Here is a 9,906-nt window from a genome sequence, read left to right as displayed (position 1 = left end):
TTCAAAAAGAGTCATGTACCAAAATGTTCATTGCAGCTCTATTTACAATAGCCAGGACATGGAAGCACCCTAAATGTCCATCAACATATGAATGGATAAAGAAGATGTGGCACATATATACAATGGAATATTACTCAGCCATAAAAAGAAATGAAATGGAGGTATTTGTAATGAGGTGGATGGAGTTAGAGTCTGTCATACAGAGTGAAGTAAGTAAGACACAGACCTACTAGAGAATGGACTTGAGGATATGGGGAGGGGGTGGGGTGAGATGTGACAGGGTAAGAGAGTGTCATGGACATATATACACTACCAAATGTAAAATAGATAGCTAGTGGGAAGCAGCCGCATAGCACAGGGAGATCAGCTCGGTGCTGTATGACCACCTAGAGGGGTCGGATGGGGAGGGTGGGAGGGAGGGAGATGCAAGAGGGAAGAGAAATGGGAACATATTGTATATGTATAACTGATTCACTTTGTTATAAAGCAGAAGCTAACACACTATTGTAAGGCAATTATACTTCAATAAAGATGTTCAAAAAAAAAAAAAAAAAAAAAAAGAAAGAGAAAAATACAGTATGCTAACACATATATACGGAATCTAAGGGAAAAAAAAAAAAAAAAAAAAAAGGCCATGAAGAACCTAGTGGCAAGACGGGAATAAAGACACAGACCTACTAGAGAATGGACTTGAGGATATGGGGATGGGGGTGGGGTGAGATGTGACAGGGTAAGAGAGTGTCATGGACATATATACACTACCAAATGTAAAATAGATAGCTAGTGGGAAGCAGCCACATAGCACAGGGAGATCAGCTCTGTGCTTTGTGACCACCTAGAGGGGTGGGATGGGGAGGGTGGGAGGGAGGGAGATGCAAGAGGGAAGAGATATGGGAACATATTGTATGTGTATAACTGATTCACTTTGTTATAAAGCAGAAGCTAACACACCATTGTAAGGCAATTATACTTCAATAAAGATGTTTTTAAAAAAATAATAATAAAATAAAATAAAATAAAATAAAAAGGTACTCTCTAGTAAAAAAAAAATAAAATAAAATAAAAAGGTACTCTCTAGTAAAAAAAAAAAAAAAAAAAAAAAGACTAACTGCCAAATGAATGATACAGATAATAAGTGCTGTAGGGCTGGAATGATCTGGCAAAGCTTCATGGAGGAAGAGGGATGTTTCTAAGTACAACTTTTAATATTTATGAAGTGTCTACTCTGGACAAAGCCCTATATGCAAAGATCGACAAAACTCAGTCCCTGCTCTCCAAGGGTTTTGAGTGTGGGGTAGGGAGGATGAGTAGGGAGATAAATACAAAGTGAGTTTTTGGAAACAGAGAGGGCTACAGATAGGCAGCGTAGAAGAGGAGGTGGCTGTCCAACTACCTTCCCTTGTTTTTCTTTGCCTATGCATTCCCAAAACTATTTATTACAGTCTTGCTTCTCAAGGTAGGATCCAAGGACCAGCGGCATTAGCCTCATTTGGAAACTTGCTAGAAATGCAAAATCTTGGGATCCACCCCAGACCTACTGAACTAGAATCTGCATTTTAACAAGATCCAGAGTTGATTCGTGTGCACATCAAAATTTGAGAAGTGCTGATCTAGGATGCAGAGTATTTACGCAGCTGGGACCACCATCATTTCTCCATCCATGCCATGTGTCCCAATCCAAAGCCCCCCAGTCCTCCTGGAGCCGGTGTAGTGTATTTAAGGAAGCCAGTTCAGGAGTCTTGTTCTCTGTCCTTTCACCACTGTTGATGACTAATTTCTTCTTCTTTACCTACAATATATTCCCTCCCCCAAATCCTTGACTCATTCTCACCCCTGCAGTTCCTTGCTGCTCCCAATCCCTTCTGTTCCAAGAGCCAGATAAATAAGAATTACTTTTGCTACTCAGTTCCCTCAAATGTCAAATTCTCTCTGGAGTCGCTGGACTTGTCAAGGAGAAGGAATTATCTTTGTGGTTAAATATAGATTCTGTCTCTCTTTCTCCATGCCCACCCTTATCCCCTTGAGTCAGAATCAGCAGCAAGGGGAACAGAACAGAGAGAATATTTTGCTTCTTCAGATGGGAAGGTATTGATCAGGCAGAGAAGAGAAACAAAACAGAAAATAAAAACAGGAGAGAAAGCAAAGGCATTCAAGTCTCAGATACATCTGGCCTGGATACAAAAGGGTTCTTTTATTAGGCATGGATTTACCTTCAAGTACAAAATGTGAGAGAGAAGATCTGAGAAAATGAAGCAAGCATTGAATATTTGGCATTTGCAATAGGAGACGTATGAGCTGTGATGATTAAAAATCAGCCTAATGGTTTTCCAAGACAATTTTAATACAAGGGGGAAATGTTCTAGCCAGATTAAAAGTTAGAGCTCTTTACCTTGGATGCTCTGGTGGAAAAATGAGGCTGCCAAATGAAGAGAAAGGAGAGTGGACAGGAAAGAGTGATGGCTTTCCTCCTCAGTGTCTCAGGAAGTGTGCTGGGTATTCTGCAGATGCTTTACATAGATTATTTCATTTAATCCTCACATAGTACTGTAAAGAGGCATCATTAATCTTATTTTATAATTAGACTTAAAGTGATCAGAGAACTTGCTCAATATCAATAGATACATACATACTTGCACAGCATTCATGGATTTTGTATTTGTGAATTCACCTATAAGCTAAAATTTATTTTTAACCTCAAATCAATACTTATGGTGCTTTCATAGTCATTTGAAGACATGCGCAGAGTGATGAAAAATTTGAGTTATCCAGCATGCATATTCTCCGATGAGGTCAAATGACACGACCCTCTGCCTTCTTATTTCAGCTCTGATGCTATAAACAAGTGTCCTTTTTATGGTCTATTTAGTGCCGCTTTTTTTTTTTTTTTTTTGCATGTTTGTACTTTCTGTTGATGAGTTCACTGTTTAAAATGGCCCCAAGTGGCCTTCCCTAGTGGTGCAGTGGTTAAGAATCTGCCTGCCAATGCAGGGGACACGGGTTCGAGCCCTGGTCTGGGAAGATCCCACATGTCGCAGAGCGACTAGGCCCGTGAGCCACAACTGCTGAGCCTGCGCGTCTGGAGCCTGTGCTCCACAACAGGAGAGGCCGCAATAGTGAGAGGCCCGCGCACCACGATGAAGAGTGGCCCCCACTTGCTGCAACTAGAGAAAGCCCTCGCACAGAAACGAAGACCCAACACAGCCATAAATTAAAAAAAAAAAAAAAAAAAAAATTAAAATGGCCCCAAGAGTAGTGCTGAAGTTCTATCTACTGTTCCTAAGCACAAAAAGGCTGCGAGGTACCTTATGGAGAGAATACATGTGTTAGATAAGCTTCACTCAGACGTGAGTTATAGTGCTGTTGGCTGTGAGTTCAATGTTACTGAATCAACGACATATAGTAAATACAGTGCCTTTAAACAGAAATGCACGTAAGAAAGGTTACATCTTCATCAGTTGATGAAAATGTCATGGCCAGAGGCTCACAGGAACCTAACCCTATATTCCCCCTGAGAGCAGTGGTTCAGTATTCACTAATTCAGGATTTATGACAACTTTATAGAACAAAACTACTGTGAATAAAGAGAAGCAACTGTATTTTTTTTAACTCTCAGGTAAAATTATAGGTATACGTAGACACACACACATATACAGACACATACACACACATATACATATACATGTTTATCTTCAGGGAGACCACGGGAACAGAAGACTTTTAAAAGTCATTTGGGATAGGAAGTAAGAGCTCTAAAGAACTTGCTAAACTGCTTTTATATGGCAAGAAAGTTTGAGTGAATGTCTGCCCCGTCTTGCTGGATGAGGGGTGACGTGTGGGGACAGAGTTGGGTGACGGCCCCCAGCTTTTTATCCTCTCTTTCATCAGCTTTTCCCCCAAATATGTGTTGAATACATGATTTAAAAATATTAAATTGAAGAGAGGCCAAGTCACGAGCCTGCCTGGGTGCCCAGAAGGCTCTGTCTGACACTGCTCCCGTGGCTGTGATTGGACTCGGGTCTGCCACACTCTAATGCCGAGTCCTTTCCCCTGTATCTTCACATCTGCAATGTCCAGGAATGTTCTATTTCTTGAATTCTAGAACTTCATGGAATAAGAAGAAAGAGCCTCTCATCCTTCCGTTGAGCACAATTCGCTGTCCTCCCATTTCCAAAGCATTGTCTTCTTCTCATCAGGTCATCCTAAAACAAAAAGTGAACACTCAGGAATCCCATTTTCACTCAATACTGGTGGATACTTTTTTAAGAACTGAAAAGTCTCCTACAAGCTGAATAGTATAGGGCCACTTTGATTGCTTTTACATATCTTATAATGAGGTATGTTTCATATTTGTATTGTTTCTTTCCCCTAATTTCATCAGACTCATCTTAGCTCTGGCTACTGCTCTATGCCTTTTTCTCCTTGACAATCTATTTCCACTTATTTTCTCTTCATTCTTCAATTCAGCATGTTCTTCCCTCCCAGCCATCCCATTCACCAATTGCCAAAATCAGTGGATACATTTCATTCTTTACCTTATCCTCTCTTTAGCCTTTGACATCATTGACTACATCCTCATTTTTCTGAGGCCTTGTGGAATGAGTAAATAAAATTTAGGGTCATAGAATATTAGAGTAAATAGGACCTTAGAGACCATCAGACCAAATCAGTCAGTTTGGAGGGGAGGGGGAGAGTGACTTGCCAAAAATCATGGCTCCAACTGGTGGAGGAATTCCAGTGCCCACTTCCCTGTAGTATCTGGTCTCTCAGCCTACAGCACCTGCTATTCTATTCCAAGCTGGTCTCCCATCCAAGCATTATACAGGTCTGACCCTGACCAACTCCGTGACTAGCTGAGCTGGAGGATGTTCAAGGTGATAGATCTATCTTTTCTGTCACTTCACCCTCCTCTGTCTCCCAGGGGCCTCTAACCCCTCAGGCTGGCCTCTTGCTGATCATGACACCAGAGAATCAATACCAAGAGGAGGAGAAGATTGAAAGTGCCAGGAAGAATCCTTGAAGATGCCATGCCACACTGATGAAAGTAAACTGATGAGAATTTTACTGCCCAGAGTTAAAGATCTTTGGACATTTATTCTGTAGTGTAAGACAGTTGCTAAATTGTAGAAGTATATGTATTTGGGGGTATCTTCCACTTAAGCCTGTGAATTATCATTTGTGCAGATACCCTAGTCAACTTCCTAAATCTACTTCTAATGAGTATTTTGGGTCCTTGCACTCTGAAAGGCTCATTCTATAGACGGTACAGGTAAAAAGAAAAGACTTTTAGAAGAAAACAGGGAGGAAGAAAGAGAAGGGGGAAGAATATTTCAACTTAAGTAATCCCCAAATGTGGCTGCTTTTGTAGCATTCAATACAGGGAAAAATTCCTCACCTTATAAGCAACAACAAATGGATCCTGAACTCCAGATTCTATTTGCAGAGATGCTGCTTTGTCCTTGAGCTTTTGGGAGGACTCTTCATGATGATGGAAAATTGGGGTAGAATCCATCATGTTGCATACACTACACCTTGGGATCTAATCCAAATGGTGAGCAGCCCAGAGCTCTGATAGGACACAGATACAAAGGACTTAAAAGATGTACCTTTGTTGCTACAAACCCACAAAGTGCCCCCAGGTTTTGAAAGGAGCAACCATGTTGAAGTGTTTCCCTCTTTTTCTAGCTCACCGATGTTTTACTCGTGAACTTTAAATATTATAACAGCCTCATGCCTGTTGTCATCAAGCTTTTTCTTTCTTTTTTTTTTTAATCCAATTTTTATAGAGCAGCCAAGGGGTAGATTTTGTTTATTAAATTGAAGAAGATGATGTATGTGGAAAATGTTTTGCAAATTGTAAAACACTGCACAAACCTTAGTCATTGTTATTATCATTTATTAACCAATGCTGATTCCCATTAGAAAGAGTTTGGCCAGTCTAACTCCCATCACCCTCAGCCTCATATGCTGTTATTTTATGGAGTAAGTCAGGAAGAGAAAAAAGCAATAAACCTTCCATATGCCACACACTAGCAGAAAGAAAAAGGACTTCCATTTAAAGATTCATTCATTCATTCAGCAAATATTTATCGAATATTATTTGTGAAAACAATACAGTGGCGAATTGTAGTCTCCACCTCTAAAGACCTTCGCGCATTACAGGACGAAAGACTTTTTTTTTTTTAAGAGATTGGAGTTTATTTATTTATTTATTTTGGCTGTGTTGGGTCTTCGTTTCTGTGCGAGGGCTTCCTCCAGTTACGGCAAGCAGGGGCCACTCTTCATTGAGGTGCGCGGGCCTCTCACTATCGCGGCCTCTCTTGTTGCGGAGCACAGGCTCCAGACATGCAGACTCAGGAGCCGTGGCTCACGGGCCTAGTCGCTCCATGGCATGTGGGATCCTCCCAGACCAGGGCTCGAACCCGTGTCCCCTGCATTGGCAGGCAGACTCCCAACTGCTGCGCCACCAGGGAAGCCCAGGAAGAAAGACATTTTTAAAAAGCAAACAATCAATTCATGATGACAAATTGTGTTAAGTGCTATATTTATTGAACAAATGAATAAGTAGTAAATGAATTAATTAATGGTTTCTCCGCATAAGTGATATTTAAACTGAGAACTGAAGGATGAATAGGAATTAGCCAGGAAAAGAGCGTGGGGCCTTTAAAGCACTGGGAAAGGCCAGTAAACTGGGTGAGCAAGGAAGAAGGTGACATGGACAGAGGCCGGCGGGTGGTGGATGGTGCAGAGCACCGCAGGCCACAGGAAGTTCGTTCTGGCTGGGATGGCTAGCCTGTGAAGCTTTGCTCCGGGAGTAACTTAATCTGATTTAATCTCTAAAAGGATCACTCTGGCTGTTACTTGAAGAATGAAGTTGTGGGGTGGGGTAGGGACACAGGGACTGAAATGAGGGGACCACTTAACAAGCTATTGTAGGAGTGTAGATTAGTGAGACCAGTGGCTTGGACTCGGTGGAGGCAGTGTTGTTGGAAGTGAGCAGACATACTCATGAGATACCTTGGACTTAGAATTAAGAAGCTTTTGATGATGGATTGGGAGACGATGGAGTTGCCAAAGTTCCCCTCGAGGTTTCTAGCCTGGGCAACTGGGTGGAAGAGCTTGGGAACAATGGAGGAGTTTGGGGTGAGTGGTGAGCATAATTTTAATTTGAGGAAAAAAAAACGTTGGTCAGATGAGAGCAGCGTGTCAAGTCTGGAAAGTGAGATGGGTAAGACACAGCACTGCAACACCAAACTAATTTTGCTATGTGACTGGTATTTAATAATGTCTTTCGAAAACACCTGGCATAGGATAGGGTTCTGTCAACTCTCAATAGACAGTACAACATGGCACAGAGCTCTTCTCCATGATCAAGGACACTGGAAAAGAAGAAGCACCCTTTTCATTTGTAGGGATATGGTTTCAAGATTCCCCAGTAGGCAGCATTGTCATATTGACTAAGCTCTGATTAGTTGCGTACCTTCCTTACCATCGCTGGAGGGCATTCCCCTTTTCCTTACTCTCTTACTTCTTCTGATAATGTTTTGGAGACCACCTCAATTACGTGATAACAGTCTTTTTTTTAAAATTGTGTTAAAGTACACATAACATAAAATTTACCATTTTAATTATTTTTTATTGTACAGTTGAGTGGTATTAAATACATTCATTGTTATATAACCATCACCACCATCCATCTCCAGAATGCTTTTCATCCTGCAAAATGGAAACTCTGTACCCATTAAACATTAACTCCCCATTTCCCCACTCCACTCTTGCTAATAGTGCTTTTAACATAGATGCAACATCCTTCATTGCTTAGAAGGAAAGGTCTTCTGCCTTGAGCTGGGGTACATTAGGCAGTTGGCAGTGGAGGGGAGACCCCGCCAGGACTCTGCCCTAGGTGAGCATCAGCTTTCCCTGGGTATCTGTCATTATGGCAGGTGGAAGAGAGTGACAGAACCCTAGGTGGGAACTTAAACTTGGAGAGTCAGAGCCCAGCTTCTGGTACGGTTTTCTCTCTCTGCCAAGAGACTCCTTATTGTCAGACAAAACCTTGGTATTTCTGTGTTTTTTGTTTTGTTTTAACAGCTTTATTGAGATATAATTAACATAAAATACAATTCACCAATTTAAATTATACAATTCAACGGTTTTAGTATATTTATGGAGTTTGCAACCATCACTGCAGTCAACTTTAGAATATTTTCATCACCCCAGAAAGAACCCCTGGACCCATTAGCAGTCACTTCCCACCCTTTCCCAGGCCCCACCCTGCTCACTGCGCTGCTAGGCAACTACTAATCTGCTTTCTTTTTTGATGGGTTTGCCTACTCTGGACACTTCACATAAATGCAATCACACCCTATGTGGGTTTAGGTGACAAAATATTTTAACAGAGGAATGCATTGGTCTTTTGCTAGGATCTCCCTTATTATGCAGTGAAAAACAACAGCCCTAACCCCAAATCACAGCCAGGTAAGCTGGGAGAATTGCAGTGTTGGAGAGGCTGCCAGAAATCCCCCCTGGCCTCAGCCTCCCCCAGGGCTGGGAGATCAGGGCTTTAGAGCTTCTTATCTCATCACTTTCTAAAAGCATAAAGGCCATTCCTTCTGGCCTTGGGGGATTCCCTGGGGCTCAATGCTCCAGGTGATGGGAAAGCCTCTGGCCTACAAGCACTTCAGGTCACAATTCTTTGCCCTTTAAAATAGAGGGAGGTTATAATAGAAGAAAGAGGGATTCAGGATGACACTGAGAAACAGTGCTTATAGCAGAGCCAAGTGACCAGAAAACCCCCCAGATGTCTCACGTAGGAGCCACCAGGGTGATTTTCCCCTAAAAATATTCCCCCGCTGGCATGGGAATCCCTCAGATAGCAATTCTTTCCTTTGGGCAAATCATAAACTCTCCCTCCCTGTGTTTACTGCTTTAGTTTCCCAAGCACTTGGGCACACATTGTTTTGCAATATCTTTCATTCTGTTAATTTTGATAGAGCACCACCCACCTGTCTCCTTGTAATGAGGTTGTTGAGGACGAAGTGCTTTGCCTCATTGGTGCTCCCAAAACAATTTACACTTACCTCTATTATAGCACTTAGGACCTTTTATTCTCTCTATTTGTTTACACAGTCTATTCGCCCCTTTAGACTATGAGCTACTACAGCAGAAGCTTCTAGACCCAGCACAATGCAGGATACCTAGTAGGCAGACAGCAAAGGATGCCAGTGCTCACAACCTGCTTTACGGGAAGAAGGTAGGTCTTAATCTTGTAAGGATAGAGAGTGATTGACTGAAGAACGCTATTCAAAAAAGCACTTGAACCCAGGTTTTGTAACTCCAGACCCAGGGCTTTTCATTTTGCACTGGTGTTTATAGACATGTGTATTGTGGTTTGCAGTTTCACAACAGGCATTTATATACATCGTCTCAAGTGACCTTCATAATAGCCTTGTAAGGCAGGGACACAGTTTTAGAACTTACTGAATAAGAAAACAGACTAAAGATGTCAGAAAATTTACTGGGCAAACCAGCCCAAAACAAGGGCTTTGCAGACCTGTATTTAAAAGCTAGTTCTGTTCCTTCTGGCTTGTGATTTAACAGTCATTTCATCTCTATAATGGGAATTGTAAACTCTGCCTTGCAGAAGTTTCTGAGATTTACCGATAACGTAAATGCATTGCTTGGCTTGTAGTAAGCGCTGCATAGAAGGTGACTATTATGATAGCCAGCTTGAAATTTGAAGCTAAAAGTTACATCTGCATTTTCTAAAGAATCCCTCTGCCCTTGTAGCCCCTTGTTTTAAGATGTAAATGCCCTGGGAGGGACAATACTTTAAGACTGGCACATCAGAGCAGAAGGTGTTAGGGTTGAGTATTGGGGAGTTACACTAAAATACCCAAGAGGACTGAA

At 41.7% G+C, this 9,906-nt stretch overlaps 1 long non-coding RNA gene across 1 annotated transcript; it reads left to right on the top strand.

Annotated features, from left to right (window-relative positions):
• Positions 1 to 218: 218 nt before the first annotated feature.
• Positions 219 to 5,896, top strand: LOC309635358. Its single transcript, XR_014248799.1, has 2 exons — positions 219 to 1,028; positions 1,068 to 5,896. It is a non-coding gene; the product is annotated as an uncharacterized lncRNA (long non-coding RNA).
• Positions 5,897 to 9,906: the final 4,010 nt, after the last annotated feature.

This window comes from Balaenoptera borealis (genome assembly GCF_965194805.1).
Source record: "Balaenoptera borealis genome assembly, chromosome: 1".
NCBI classification, from domain to species: domain Eukaryota; kingdom Metazoa; phylum Chordata; class Mammalia; order Artiodactyla; family Balaenopteridae; genus Balaenoptera; species Balaenoptera borealis.
This window is presented reverse-complemented; position numbering and strand designations above follow the sequence as displayed.